Source organism: Bubalus bubalis, chromosome 3 (assembly GCF_019923935.1).
Source record: "Bubalus bubalis isolate 160015118507 breed Murrah chromosome 3, NDDB_SH_1, whole genome shotgun sequence".
Classification (NCBI taxonomy): Eukaryota; Metazoa; Chordata; class Mammalia; order Artiodactyla; family Bovidae; genus Bubalus; species Bubalus bubalis.
The window spans coordinates 117,232,587-117,249,681 of record NC_059159.1 but is presented as its reverse complement, the minus strand read 5'-3'; positions in this window follow the sequence as shown (position 1 = coordinate 117,249,681).

The window sequence follows — 17,095 nt, the reverse complement described above, 5'->3', positions numbered from 1 at the left end:
CAACTTTCAAGACCTATACAACTTCACCAATACTTGCTTTGGTCACCTGGAAAGCATCATTCTAATGGGTATAAAGATCAGGAGATAATTCAGAGTCATTTCTCTGATGACTAAGTTTGAACTCATTAACTTTTTGCACTCCCTCTTCCCTAAATGGCACATTTATGTCCCTTTAAGTTCTATCTTCTCTCCGGACAAAGGGTCCTTGTGACCATTAGGTGAGTCCGTGCTCTCTGGAATACCTCACATTCTGGGACAGGGTAACAAACTCTCAGCAATTCCTTTTCTCCCACCACACAGTGAAGCTTTTCACATTTTCCCAGTTCCTAACTGCTCCATGGCAAGAAGATGAATACTAACTGTGCCCTAACATGACAGACCCAAGTTACTCAAATTCTGGGATTGTAAAAACACACAGGGACAGTATACAGAGTTTTGTACATTTTAGCATCAGTTTTATAGAAAAAGGGCTTATCGTGGTTGGTAAGATAAAAATCTGTACTGAATTCTCATTAATTAGAAATGACAAGCTCAGCAAGAGGTTCAAGAAGAATCCAAGTTGCCAATGGGTTATGTATAAGTGCCTTTGTTGAATGAAAAACTGAAACCTATTACATTGCACATCATCACGTGTAATATTCATGCCTTGTTTGAGGGGCTTGTTTGCAGAGTAAATACACTTTTAGTTTTACCTAGCTGCTTAGTTATTAATATGGCTGAAGGAAAAAAAAAAGAATTTTGCAGCTGGTTTTTACTACTCACAATTCAGTTAAAAACTGTATTAATTTAGTGAGATTATACCTGCCATTCATTGACACTGTGATATTTGTTGTGTGTAGTTTTTACTCTAAGGATCTCTTTTCCCTGAAGACTTTCTATTTTGAAAATGGGAATTCAAGTATTCTAAACTTAGTGCTTTAGTCTCCCATTTAATAATCAATAGCTGCTTGTTTCTTCTTTTCTCCCTAACCTAATGGTTAATTTCTGAGGTGTTTCTGGCATAAACTAATGGAAGGATCACTTCATATTTTTAAAGAGAGGCAAAGGAGAATTTTAAATTTTTTTCTTACATTGAATCAGAAGTTTTTACCTGGGAGGAAGAGATGTAATACTGTGGTATAAAGCAGTCTTTTTGTATAAAATGATCGTTGATTTTTTTTTTATATAATTTCAGAGAATAAAAGTCTACTCTGTGTAATTGTGATCTCTATTTTAATGTCTTTTTAATGTCTTCTAGTTTCTGGTAGCTTCCAAACTCCCTACAATTTGTACTATACTCTGAATGTGTTGTTCCCATTCTGCACAAGCTTCCTCCTGGCCAAAAATTTGACCAAGGGGTGGGGGTCACTTATTAGGAAATCTAAAATGTACATTAAGCAAACAAATGAGTGAATGTGGTAAAAATTTAAGGCTTGATTATCTCACCTTAGGAAGATCTGAATTTTAATAGAAGTATCTTGAAAAGTTAAAACAAACAAATCTTGAAAATCTAAAGCCACTAGCCTTTAAAAAAGGATTTGGGGGTGACTAGAGGTTAACGGAGATCTTTTGAGTAAGAGGAGTTAGTTAGACACCATCAAATGACACTTCATAGGCAACTATCAAAACTACTCACTCATAATTCAACTTTATTTCTACTCAGAAAAGTCATTAGGGCCCACTATGTCTGGGTCTGGCCTGAGATGAATATATAAATACCCATTCTCACAGTTTAATAAGGAAAACAGACAACATTGACATAATACGACATGATTTGACAGGTTTTGTTCTTGAACGGTGTATAGTGAAGCCAGAGGTAGAAAATAACTATATCTAGGAAAATCCAGGGGCTTCCTGGAGGAAGTTGTATTTGAATTGCATTCTCTAGGTCTAAGAGAATGAGAAGGCACACAGCAAGTGGCTAGTAATAAAAAGGATGGGAGACTAAAATATCATGGCCCACTCTCAGTATTATATGTGACCAACAGAGACAGAAATGACCTGTAAAAGCCCTCAGGGCCACATGCTTTGGAACACCTTCCTAAAACAGGTAAAAGATGTGATGGGGACATACCATTCAACCACAATTACTCCTCTTACATTCATATCACCTTTTTCAAAGGCAGCTTTTCTCTTTTCATTCTTAGGTTGCTTGGGTACATGTCTGTGTTGTGACAATCAAGGTTGATTGTCTTGGATTAGTTATACTGTTGAGCTTAATTTTCCTTTTGAGCTGTTAACCATTCCAAATGTGCTTGAGTCTGTGATTAGTTTTGCTGAGGAGATTTTTCTGTTTGGGAACGTGGGTAGCTTTTCAACCTTGCTTTTCTGGCAGCATTCTGCAGATTTAATAACTCTGGTTATAGGAAATTTGGAAAGACAAAGAGATGTTAAACCAATATTATGTTAGTATTTATTACCACTGAGCATATTCTGAGCAATGAAGGAGAAATGGCTTCTACCTAAGAGGTCAAAGTTAACAAAGAAATGACCAGATTGTTTAATTATGAAGCCTGACTTTCCTCCTTCTGCACCCTGCCCACCCCCCCACCCCCAACCTTAATCTTCTCTAAGGCAATAAGGCAGCTGATAGGGAAAAGCTGATCTCTGCCTTCTGTGTCTTATCCGAGATGGCAGTACCATTCCATCATTCTCTTGAATAAATGAATACTGCATGTAAAATACTTGTTGACATTTCCATAGCAAAGGTGAGAGTTCCAATTACTGGGTTCTAAAAAAGGGATTTGGGCAGGGGCACAATGGATTTCTGTTATTTACTGCAAGGATAGCGATGTGCATTTAAAAAGAATCATAAGAAAATACTAAGACAGAGGGGAAGTATTTAAGCATGGTAGCCAGGAAAGCTGCTTCCTAGTCTTGGGTGGAAAACTGGCTTTTGAGCATGAACCTCCTAAGACCTCAGTTTTCTTATCTCTAAAATGAAAGTGGACCAGATGACTGCCCAGACCCTTTCCCCTTTTTGAAGCCTCACATGACAGTTTGATGTGAACTAGGTTGTGCAATTCAATTTTTTTGAGAATGTGGGTAGAATTCTCATCAGTGATATTATCATTTACCCAGTATATCTCTTCTTGCAGTTTGGCTAACAAAAGGATGATGTTTAGTTTTTGGAAGAGGGTGTGTGGTACAACATTGCAGCTAACATCAAGAGAGATCATTACTTTCCATTTTGCACACAGGTTTGGCTACATGATACAGTTCTGGCCAAAGGATCTTAAGAAGCTGGGAGCTCTAAGAAAACTTTTGCTTTTCTTGATAAAATTAATGATCATTCTCCTTCTTGATTTGAATAAGGATGGGAACTTCAGTACCCATACTGTGGTTATGAGGTCAAATTATATTGTAGCAGCAATAAACGATACACCAGGTAGCCCATATCTCAAGAACTATTATGTAAATAAACCCCTCCCTATTTGTTCAGGCCACAATAGGGTCCATTCTATCATTTGCAACACTGTCCTTTTCTTTCAGGCTTCACAAGCCAATGTATGTGATCCTAGTAAGCTGAAATTGGCCTCTTCAGAATGAAGATGTTCATTTAAAATGTTAAATGTTTAGATTCTCATCCTGCTTGCTCTATGAGCTTTAAAGTAGCTATTCTGTTAAATATATATGGAAAAAGTCAGAATATTTCCAGGCATCTACACTGGACCCCCATGGATTGTATGGCCAAGGTCAACTTAAAGCACCGGTTGTTATAAAGATGTCAGGGCAAAACATGAATAAAAAAGTTATCTTGACAGAGTTTCAGTTCTCTCTTTCCTACCGTTACCCTTTGGAGTTCTTATTTTCCCATAGGAAAATAAGTACTCTAAATCATAACAAAATACTAGATATAGATCTTCCCAACCCAGGAATCGAACTGGTGTCTCCTGCATTGCAGGTAGATTCTTTACCAGCTGAGTTACAAGGGAAGCTCATTCAATAATTACCCTCCAGAAAATGCTTAATCCTTAAGAGAATATAGATCTAATTGTGGATTCACAGGCATCTGCAAAGGAAGTATTCCTTTGGTTTGGTTTTTGTTGTTGTTGTTGTTGTTTGTCTGTTTGTTTTAATGGCTAAAGAAGAGTTTTAAGATCTTTTAAAATAATGTCTTGTGAGTGAAAACTCACCCTACCTCTACATAAGGCCAGCTGGCATCTCTAGTATGAGCTGATAAAGACCTGTTTTATTCTCACTGAGAGAGGAAAAATTGAGGATGCAGAATTAGAGATAACCCCAAATCATTTGTACTTGCTTATTGGAAGCAGTTAAGAATATTCACTCTGAGACTTCCCTGGCAGTCCAATACTTAAGAATCCTCCTGCCAATGCAAGAGACATGGGTTCGATCCTTGGGCCAGGAAGACTCCATATGCCGTGAAGCAACTAAGCCCATTTGCCACAACTACTGAGCCCATGAGCCCCAACTACTGAAGCCCATGTGCCTAGAGACTGTGTTCTACACCAAGAAAAACCACTGCAATGAGAAGCCTGTGTATTGCATCTAGAGAGTAGCTCCTGCTCACTGCAACTAAAGAAAGCCTGCGGACAGCAACAAAGACCCAATGCAGCCAAAGGTTAATTAATTAATTTTTAAAAAGACATTTCGATACATATCTATACACATGGTGTACACACACACACATATTCTATACTAAGTTGCCCATACATTTCTTTTCAGTTTACTTTTAACACAGAGACACTGTTGTATGGAAGATGGCACAAGAGAGGACTGATAACTTCTTCTTCACTTTAATAAAAATGCAGCAGGAAATAGTTTCACGTCAAAGCAGTAAGCATATAAGGCTTCACCTGCATAGGAAACTATGGTTCATTGCCTCACGTTTCATCACAGCCCTTGCTAGGTTGACAGAAAGCTATACCCAGGGTCTAGTAGTGCAGTGAGGAACACACTGCTCCTGCTTCGAAGCACTCCATGGCTGAGATATGCATCTTGGCTCTCCCATGTGCACCGCCACTCACATGGAAACCCCTGATATATGGGCTATCAATACTCAATATGTTTACAGAGAGATCCCCAACTGGGCTCTCCTGCTGGAAGAAATACTGGTTATGGTAAACCACACAGTACATTTCAATTAAAGCAGAAAGGAGTTATTACTTCATAGAGTGTGATGAGAAGTAGAAGATGTATATTGAATGTAGCATGTGAAGACAAAAGTCTTGGTAATATTATTAGATGGTAGCTTTCTGGGCTTGTAACTTGAAACAGGTCACACTGAGTTCCTCCTCAACATTTTATTCCAAATCTGGGGGAAACCTGGGGAAAATAATTGGCTGCTTTGTCAGGACAAAATAAAGAAGGACATGGATGGGCCTAGAGTCTGTCATACAGAGTGAAGTCGGAGAAAAACAAATATTGTATATTAATACATATCCATGGAATATATAAAAACAGTACAGATGAAGCTATTTGCAAAACAGAAATAGAGAAATAGACATAGAGAATGGACATATGGATACCGGGGTGGGAAGGAGTGGGTGGGATGAATTGGGAGACAGGGATTGACATTTTAAATATATATACTACTATCCATAAAATAGATATCTAACGGGAACCTACTGTACAGCCCAGGGAATTCTACCTAATGCTCTGTGGGGACCTAAATGGAAAGGAAATCCAAAAAAGAGAGGACATGTGTACATGTATGGCTAATTCACTTTGCTGTCAGTAGAAAATAACACAGCACTGTAAAGTAATTTTTGTTGATAAGTTGCTAAGTCATGTCTGACTCTTTTGAGATCCCATGGACTATATCCCCCGGATTTCCCAGACAAGAATACTGGAATGGGTTGTCATTTCCTTTTCCAGGAATCTCCCCAACCCAGGAATTGAACCCGCATCTCCTACATTGGCAATCGGGTTCTTTATCACTGAGCCACCAGGGAAGTCCCCAAAGCAACTATATTTCAATAAAAATTTTGAAAGAAAGAAATATGAACTTAACTTGAAGAGGTAATGTGTACAGATTAGAGGGGCAAGGTAGAAAGAGAACAGATCTCTTGTTTTGCCTTGGTGATATTCCAGGTAGAGTGGTGGTTGTTATGAATGAATGTTATGGCCATTTTTAAGTGCATGGTTTCTGTTATAAACTAATTCAAAATCACCTTTTGAATTGAACTCAGGAAGGAGACTCTCCAAGTAGGGAATGGGTGCTTAATTAGACCCTGGGTTGCAGTTGTCCCTTTGGGAGTTTCTAAGGCTGTGTGATTCCTCCTGTCATCATCATGCTCATGGCCAGGGGTCCATGGCTCCTCTTTCAGATTCTACTCTAGCATAAACCTAAACCCTCTTTTTGTTTTCCCTCAACATGGTTAATATTTTCAAGAGAAACTTCACTAAAAGAGACAAAAATAATGATATAATCAAAGGCTATAGCAACAGAAAAATCCATGTTAAAAAATGTAGACAATACAAGGTGTTTTTCCTTACAAATGTAATACTATTGATACACCATAACCTTCAAAGTGTTGGAATCACTATATCGGCCTTGGTTTCTTGATCATTTGATTCCTGACCTCCACTGGTTATGTAAATCTTTAGTTTTTACTATTCGAACAGTTCCCTAGACCACTCCAATTATAGAGGGGGGGAAAAATTCTTGTCCTTTACCCATCTGGGGCTATTTGGCTGGGGCACTGTAAATTAGACTGGCAAAAGGCAGGTTAACAAGAGAAAAACAAACACAAGTCTATTAATAAGCACATTGTGCATACACCCGAGGGCACCCAGCAATAAAAAACCAAAAGAGGTGATCGGAATTTGGGCTTATATACTGTCAGGCTAAACAAAGAAAAAAAGGTATTTGGGGCTTCTGGGGAGAAAGTTATGAGAAGGTACTTTTATTGGTAACGGATGAAATGTCAATTTGGTTACACTGATGCATTAATACCAACTGATGGAAAATAAATGACAATGTCTTAACCATATCATATACATATAATCTTGTTAGATTCTGATCTACTGTCTTGAGACATATTTCATCCAAGAAGCTCAGATCATCAAAGAAAATGTAATTAAAAATTAATTCAAGTATTTTCCTTGTCTTTTCTTAAAAACAGTGAAGGACATGTGTAGCTCACAACATTTCAGCATTTCTATTTTTTCTCTCTCTCTCTTTTAATAATTTCCTTCTTAGCACTCTTGACTGATTTACTTGCAAACTCCTTACAAAAATCTTGGCCTCCTCCCCATAAAAAAGCTTTCATCTAACCCAAGTCAGTGCATCCCTTCTTTTTCTGTCTCTTTCTTTTATTCCCGGCCTCATCTCTCCCTTCTTTTATTCTATTCATCTCCCATCTTTTATTCTGCATTACAAAGGCCTGAATTACTACCCTGGGGAGGCTGGCAATGAATCTTCCTCAGCAAGCTGGGGGAGGAGGGGGAAAAAACTGAGAAAGTAAAGCCAGAATCTTTTTTACTGAGCACGGGGAAGTTTGCAAATTCTCTTGCTAGAATTTTTTGTTCTTCTACACTTAGGATTATATACTGTTGGACTGGGATATTTATCATGTCTAGGCACCTTTAAAGAGGAAAATGGACAGATCTCCTTCTTCAGCCGGAGAAGGCAATGGCACCCCACTCCAGTACTCTTGCCTGGAAAATCCCATGGACGGAAGAGCCTGGTAGGCTGCAGTCCATGGGGTTGTGAAGAGTCGGACACGACTGAGCGACTTCACTTTCACTTTGCACTTTCATGCATTGGAGAAGGAAATGGCAACCCACTCCAGTGTTCTTGCCTGGAGAATCCCAGGGACGGGGGAGCCTGGTGGGCTGCCGTCTCAGGGGTCGCACAGAGTCGGACACGACTGAAGCGACTTAGCAGCAGCAGTAGCAGCCTTCTTCAGCCCTTTTCTATTGACTATCACTGTTTCTGGGCTTCACAGGGGACTCTGGTGGTAAAGAACCTGCCTACCAATGAAGGAGACATAAGAGATGCAGGTTCGATCTTTGGGTCGGAAAGATCCCCTGGAGGAGAGCATGACAACCCACTCTAGTATTGTTGCCGGGAGAATCCCACAGACAGAAGCACTGGCGAGGTACAGTCCATAGGATTGACTGAAGTGACTTAGAACACATACATGCACACATCCCTTTTTCTATGTGCAGTCCTTCATTTAGAACACTGGGACTAGGTCCATTTCTGATCATGGGATGATTTATTTTTATTTTTGTGTTTGTATAGCAAAACTGTGGCCCTGACATTAGGACTCATATCAATCAAAAACCTTGAAAGTATCAAGAGCAATCTTGATTTTTTTTCAAGTCCATCAAGTCTCTTTTTCTCCATTATGAAAGAGAAAACTTCTTGTTACCAATATTTTTTGCGATGGTATACTTATCCTCCTAGGTATAGTTAAATTTGACCTCAGATACGTGAATTTTACTTTAACGTGGCTTTTAAGAAAATAATATAGAGCTCAAAATAGTAAAAGCACTTTTGAAATAGTTGCGGGAATTGAGAAGATATAATATTGGGAAGGTTGGAAGTAAATTCTTTTTTGAAATTTTCAATATACTTCTGGATTGGCAGTCCCCCCTCCCCCGCTTGACAAGAAACTCTATGGTTTGCAGGAACACAGTGGTTTAATAAAATTGGCCTTCTTCCTTCTACTAAAAGTTTACCTGCGAGAGCCCCGAACATAATAAAATCAGATTATGAAGGCAATCATATTTACTTGTAATAAATCAAATCTTGCAGACATCAGTTAAGTCTCCCTACTGCACTGGGACAATATCATGCGTGCATACATCAATACCTGAGGTGTCAGAAATATATTTCATAAGTTCAGAAAAATTGCACATACACTCCCAGCACCATTATGAGCAGTGAATTTGTAATGTGAACATTATGATGTATAAAGTGGCTTTGTTCCTACATTTAATAAGCACCGCATGTCAAGCCCACAAACATAACGGAATTTGCTGGTGATTTCTTACCATTAAATGTAGGTTATTGTTTTCAGAAAAAAAAAAAAAAGAACTTTTTCATGCTTTGCTAACATTATCCATTTCTAAGCACACACAGTCTCCTTCAACAAAGTAGCCACCTCTTTAAATCAGTAAATAAAACCAGACCTACCACTGTGACATTAAATTCGGTTGGACTGAAATAACCATTGGCCAAAATCTTTGTCTAGAATTAGCGGCTATGAAAATCTATGCTATTCCTTTTCCAAGACATCTTTTAAAATTACAGTAGTCCAAAAATTCACTGTCTTCTGTAGAAAGGTCCCGATACAATATAGCATTTTCAGGATGGATTCATTGAAACTTTATGACTCTTGCCTCCAACCTAATGCTTCAAATTATTAGCTTATTTATAAAGGGTTATAAAATGGAGTTTGAAGGGTTAGTACATCTCACATTGGTGATTTGAGACAAGTAAAAATAAATTTTATAGACTTATTTTGAGTGTACAAGAAACTGGCGATTTATCTTTTCTTTCTTAAAAATTAAATGTATCTTTTCTTTCTTAAAAAATATTTCTCATTAAATGATGTTTTTGAGGTCTTACTGCTTTAGTATATTAGCATGTATTCTTTTAGTGGAAGGGGAATAGTTTGAAAAGTTTGAATGACTAGAAAGGGCAGCAATAAATTTGATCAGTCTAGGGGAATTGATGCTAGATGCAGGAGACAAAGTGCATTTCAGACCCGATGATGCTGGAAACGTGAGTCCTACTGGGTCATAGTGAAATCTACCAGACAAGTTCATTGCATTATACTTGTCTCAAGCACTAACATCTGGAAAACTTTCACAGATTCCCCATGAGCTACTTTTTCATTCTTTTCTACTCTGTTCCATATCTTCCCATCTATTTTCTGTCCTTTTCCAGTTCTTTCTCTTCCATTACACTTCATTAGTATTAGAGTAAATCCCATGTGCCTTGATTGTTTCATGCATTTGGTAAGTTGAAATCTTGGATGAAGTCTCTACTTCATGGGGTTTATGAGATGAGGAGATAAGACAGGGACAGCACACAAGGGGTCCCTAGTTCGTGCTCACAAGAGTGCTGACTGACAGCTGATGGGATTGATGAAAGCAGAGAAAGACAGTCCTGAACTGAGTGCTAGGTTGGAGTGGGGATTGTGAACAGGGGATGGTTTTACATTTCTGAAGACTACAGAAAGAAGGATGAATGGCCTGGAAACATACTTTCTACTTTCTGGGAGGAAGGAAATTTATTACTGTTTAATTTTGCTTTTTAAATTCTGCCCAAAGAAATTTCAAGAACCTCTGTAGAGAAAGTTCAGTATATTTACTTGTCAAAGAGGATTTTCAAATGCAACGTTACCCCCTTTTTGATGCCTTAGAAATAAGCATTTCCATTTACAACTGTTCTCAAAGATGCTACTTGAAAAACCACCCACTCTGGGTCTGAACAGATTGGTATTTAAAGAATCCTATGGCTTATTGTTCATAATGCTTAGATCAGGTACACATAGTAGAAATGCAAAGTGCAGCACTGCAGGGAATTTCAAACACCCATTTTATTGTTCTCAAAGTTAAGGGGGAAAAAACAGAATGGAAGGAAGAGGAGAAGCAGACAGAAGAAGAGGAGGAAAATATACAAATCAACATTGCTTTAACACGTACTACATGCCTGGCTCTGGGCCAAGTTCCTTTCATACATTTCTTCATTTCAACCACACTGTGACCCTTCGAGGAAACTGTTCAGCTTATCCCTATAGTTATGGACCAGGAATCCAATAGGCAGAGAGATTAAGATATGCTAAGGGGCAGGATTGTGTTTGAAACTTGAGTCCCTCTGTTCCAAAACCTTTGGGATTATCCATTGTATTTACTTCCTTGCTAATAAGACTATCAAGAAGAGCAATTGACTTTGGTTGTTTGTTTCCAAATTCACCTAATACAACTGAACAAAACCTTAAGAACATCAGCCTTAAGGCTTGAAGGGCTTCAGATCTTTTATTTCTTGCTATACAGTTGATGGCACAAAAGCAAATTAAACTATTACCGGCTGAAACTTTTTGAGTTATTGATATATATGTATTTTTATTAGTAGTAAAGATGAAAACCTCATTAGGAGATAAAATGCCTTTCCCATGTCTGAATTAGGGGTGGGGAGGGATATGGCATACAAGCTTGAGAATAGCTTGTTTTCTTAATTATCTTCATTCGGATAATCAAATATCCAATATTTGTATGTAAAGTCTTTAGTGTGGTGGCTTCCTTATGTGCGAACTTGGCTAGTGAAGTGAAGTCACTCAGTAGTGTCCGACTCTTTGAGACCCTATGGACTGTAGCCCACCAGGCTCCTCCATCCATGGGATTTTCTAGGCGAGAATACTGGAGTGGGTTGCCATTTCCTTCTCCAGGGGATCTTTCTCTCAACTTGGCTAAATGAACTACAATTTCCAGAATTTCCTATCTTGTAGGTTTTTGGCCAAGGTAGGCCATCAGAGAGGTTCTTGTATGAGATTTGGTGGGTAGAAGCAAAGCCACAGCTATTTTGTAGCTCACACATTCTTGTTTAGTTGAGTAAACTCACTTTATTGGTGTGGTGTAGCAGGCAGGTTCTACCAGGTGAGGATTTTGCTCCATGATGAAGCATACCATCTTTTCCTGCAGGATTTCCACACCATCAAAGTCAGAGTCAATGAGAAATGGCATGGTTTTAGACCAACTCTGTGGGTTCCAGCTCATGCTTGTGGGTCCCAGTTTGTCCTTGCTCCACCCTACTCTTATGGGTTGAATTGTATGCCTCCCAAGACAGAGAAGTTAAAGTCCTTACCCTGAATACCTCACATTGTGACGCTAATTGGAAAAGGGGTCTTTGCAGAGATAATCAAGCGAAAGGAAAGTGGTTATGGTAAACCCTAACTTAATAGGACTGGTGTCCCTATACAGAGGCGGGGTTTGGACACAGAGACACACAGGGAGAACATTGTGTCAAGGTGGAGGGTTGAAGTGATACATCTATTGAGCTGGCCAACAAGCTTCTCGGCCAACCCAATATAAGCCAAGGGTGCCAAAGATCACTATACCAACTCCCAGAAACCTCTGAAAAGGAATCAAACATGCCAACAGCTTGATTTCAGATTTCTAGCCTCTAGAACCATGGGCTGATAACATTTTTATTTTAAGCCACCTACTTTGTGCTACTTTATTATGGCAGCCCTGTAGACCTCAAGCTGTGATATCAGAAGCAAGGAAAATTGCCTTACAGAGACGGCTTAATCAGTTGCCACAGTTGTTTAAGATCTAGTCCTGGCAACAAATCCCTGCTTCTCTGATTGAACTCTAACTGATAGGCAGAAAAGAAATTAGTTTAAAAAGGACCACAAAGCTCCAAGCACAGTTGCACAGTAGGTAATTTAGAAACAACAAGAAGAGGGATGCCCCTATGATGTTAACGAACAGAATAAACTGGAATCTTAATCAGTGCAAAGTTTACAGCTTATAACAAAAGTTCTTTTCTTCAAACACAGGCTGTGCTATTAAATTTATTAGTTTATTGATGTTACTAAACACATTAGTGACAGCTGCCTGTATTTTCACTGTTTAAGAGAAATAATTTTTTATTTTTTCCAAGTCACCAAACAAGCCTTGAAAATTTTATGCTCTTAAAAGAAGTCAAATACAAATTCAGGAAATACTGTCCCACATATTGCTGAATACAGCTTAATTATCACTTCTTAATATTGTAATTTTCTTTGGAAAAAACTCAATATTTGGAAGATACTACTTTGTTAAAACCCTACCCATGTCCTTCTGACTAAAGACATAGCACGATTAATTATCATCACTTTTCAGCATAATCAGGGTACAGACCACAGATTTATTGGTCATCCTTTCAATTGTTTTAATCAGGTTATCAGTTCAGCTATAAACTCCTAGAAGTATACCAGCTCATCTCCAAGTAGATTTTTGATTAATATCTTTTCCAAGGTAGAACTCAAGAACAAATCTAATCAGCACAAGCTCAAGGTACCTAATGACTTTTAGATGGTTCTGATGTTGCTTCTTCACTTGATACCATATAACTTGTTTACAATAGCACAAAGAACTTTAATATAGAATGCTCATTATTTTGTCAAATTCTTTATCCTGTTCTCATGCTACAATCAATATAATTACTTAGTACCTCCATTTAAACACATGACAACTCTCTTGTAAAGAGGATCCTATGTAAAAGATGGCTTTTTAAAATGGCCTGTTATGTTTTAACTGTTTTTTTTTTAATATTAAAAATGGGGGAAGGAAGTAATATAAGTGATATTTCTACCAAAGATCTTTGACAGAATAGCAATTAGTTATTTGGATTATTTTAACGCCATTATGCAAATTAACTTATTTGCTTAGTCAAAATTGTGAGCTTAAAGTTAGCTGCAGGGGGTGACATAATTATGGTTGTTAAGAGTAAAACATTTCATGCTGATGTATGGCAGAAACCATCACAATATTATAATTATCCTCCAATTAAAAGTAAAATAAAATTTTGAAAAAGAGTAAAACATTTCTAGTTTAAAGAATCACAGACATTTTTGCAGAGAAAGTGAGCAGGAAATGATATTACATCCTTTTGTCGTGTTGTTCTGTCCATGAAAGGAAGACCAGAATACATTAAGCAGAGAGCAGCTGGGAGCAAAGACAGTTGTTTAGAGGAGAGAAGGGAGAAGAGAAGGAGAAAGAAGGAATAGAAGCAGCCTGAGGTCTTCCCTGATGGTAGAGTGGTTAGAATTCCATGCTTCCACTGCAGGGAGCACAGGTTCCATCCCTCACTGGGGATCTATGATCCTGCAAGCCTCATGGTACGATAAGTATGAAAGAGACAATGCTTTACTTGTATGAATCATCAAGCTGTAGCATTTGCAACCAAGTAATTAACTATCTGGGAGTTGGTGATGGACAGGGAGACCTGGTGTGCTGCAATTCATGGGGTTGCAAAGAGTCGGACATGACTGAGTGACTGAACTGAACTTAACCGAATTAACTATCTTATTTAAGAAAGCAGCTCACAGAGTAGACAGATAAAATGGAATGACATACCAAAAAATTAAAAGTTAAAACCCAAATTAGATGTTGCATAGTATTTGAATAGAGTTCAATTTGGGGTGCTCATTTGTAGGGGTTCATAGGTATCTTAATTATGTTCTGCATTATATATTTTCTTAAGACTTGTTAGACAATGTAGTAATTAACATATCACTTAATAAAATACATTTACTTTAACAGAAAGAAAACTTTGCTAGGATCATTGGTGTAGGAGAAAGCAAATTAATTAGCTTTTAGGAAGCCAGCTCCTGGTTCTAATTCTTCCAACAGAATTTTTTTTTTACCTTGGGTAATTGACTACTTACAAGGCCCTTAGTTCTATATTTGTAAAATAAAAGATTTGGGTAGGTGAGTGCTTTTCACACTTCATTTCCAGCCTTGCAACAATTTGTTCAAGCAGAACTCTTATCTGGAAACCTAGTGTACAAATTGAGAGGGGCTCTGCTTGAAGCTGAGGTGGAGATGAGAGCCTTCCCTGCCAGGGCCATGCTCTATTAGACCTGACACAAGGCACACTTAACACCTCTCCAGAGGCTGCTGTCTGAATGGTCCAACATCATACTTGCCTGGAGGACTTGGTGTGTTAATTTTCCCTTACAAATCGGTCTGAAATGACTAGTTTAAGGTTATCTGATCAGGGCACCTGTCATTTATAATCCCCCGGTTTCCTTTCCCTTTTGTTTCTCACTTTGGTCATGTTTTGAATGTCCTTTTCTCTTGTCATTGTCCCTAGTCATTACTAAAACCATTTTTTATGCCCCATTAACACATTTTCTCCTCTTGTGTCTACTTCCTTTCTCAGGGAATTCTGAGATTTGGATTATAATTCTGGAGCCAGGAAAAATCTTCCTTCACCAGTTTAGAGCCACCTGTCACTTTGGTATCCTAAAATGTTCAGGCCATCCCCATTCTGAGAATATGCTGATGTTTTACGATGTCAAATGCTTTATAAGTAGTTGTGCTAAAGATTTATTTATGAAATGAAATAATTAACAATGAATTTATTTAGTCATAGTGGTTTTGCTTATGCTGCCAACTAGAATAATCTATTTGTGTCTCTTGAGGTTGCCATTATTTCAGTCATTACTACTAGTTAGGGATTAACTAAGAATTATAATAGTATTTTGCAAGTATACATGAATCAGATTTATGCTTTTCATTTATTTTTTTGAATGAGAAAATACATGAGCATAGTCTGAAATGTCTGTGACTTTACAAAGGTTCATAACAAAAATAGCACTTTTAACTCCTCTTCACCCTGATTCTTGTCTCTAGCAGGTGACCATTAATCTTTTAGCATTTTTTTAATTGCTTAGCGGACTTCCCTGGTGGCTCAGATGGTTAAGCGTCTGCCTACAATGTGGAAAACTGGGGTTCAATCCCTGGGTCACGAAGATCTCCTGGAGAAGGAAATGGCAACCCACTCCAGTAGTTTTGCCTGGAAAATCTCATGGATGGAGGAGCCTGGCAGGCTACAGTCCATAGAGTCGCAAAGAGTCGGACACGACTGAGCGACTTCACTCTCACTTTTAATCCCTTAGCATATTTCTAAAAGTGTTTTAATTTTTAAATTCCGTTTCAGATATTACCTATCGACATTGCCCAGTCCCCCCACCACACCCACCACCTTGAAAAGAACACATAAATTCCTATCACACTCCTAATGCATTTATATCACTATTTACATAAATAGTCTATGCTAATAATATGGTTATGGCTCTATGAATGTTATTTATGGCTGAACCATGTAAAGTACAATTAATCTATTTCTAGGTACACTACTTTTTGTTTTTTCTGGAGTTATTGACTTGCTCCTTCATTTTCTCTGTTATCTAAGCACTTGTTATTCATAAATTCTCTTTAGAAATGTAATACTTCATGTAATATATTCCCAAACATTAGATAATCTCTTTTTTAACATTTTATTATTTTTCCTTCAAATATATCCATGTTCTTGTTTCAGTTTGATCCTTTTGCTCTTTTATCCTGGTTCACAGTCAAAGTTGAAGGATTTTACCTTATTGTTTTGTGTTTTGGATTTTACTTCATTGTCTCAAATTATATGTTTTGTTCCTTGAATAGAATGTTTCCTCTTTGATTTATTATCTCATTTTGTTTAGTAAATTTTCCAGTGGGTTACTAATAAATGGTGCATAAGAACAACGCTTCTTAAGAATCTGCATATCTAAAATTGTTTTTATACCCCTAAATTAGGTTGATAGTTTGACTCCATGAGAATTCTAGGCTAATTCTCCGGTAGAATTCAAAGGCATTTAATCATTACATTCTATCTTTCAATTTTACTTTTGAGAAATCCAGTGTCCAACTGATTCTTAATATTTTGTGACATGTTTCAATTTTCTCCTCTTTGGATATATTTAGCCTTTTATCTTTTTAGCTATTGTATTCTGAAAATTTTAAATGATATGCTGACTGAATGGACATTTTCAATCTGAGAATTTATGCCTTTTGACTTTGGAATTGTTTTAGTATGACTGTTATTTCTTTTCTTCTTTATTTCTGTTTATTTTCTTTTTCTATTATTTAGATTTTGAACCTTCTGCACAGATCCTTTCATTTACTTATATTTTATGTCTCTTTTCCCATCCCTTTTATTTGGTTGACTTTTTGGTTGAACAAATAGTCTAGTATCTTCCATAAGTTTTGATGAATTTTTATTTATCCTATATATATTTAATTTCAATAGTTCCTTTTTATTTTCTGAGCACTCTTAAAAAGAAAAACAACTAGTACTCTTTTTTTATTACCATGATAACTTCTTATATCTCTCTAAAGATAGTACCAATATTTTATAATATAATTTTATCTTTTGGTGTATCAGTGTTGTGATTCCTCAGAGTTCTCTCTTACTTTTTGTTACCTTTAATTCTTGTGTTTCTGATAGGGGCTTCCCTGATAGCTCAGTTGGTAAAGAATCCACCTGCAATGCAGGAGACCTGGGTTCAATCCCTGGGTCGGGAAGATTCCCTGGAGAAGGAAATGGCAACCCACTCCAGTATTCTTGCCTGGAGAATCCCATGGACAGAGGAGCCTGGTAGCTACAGTC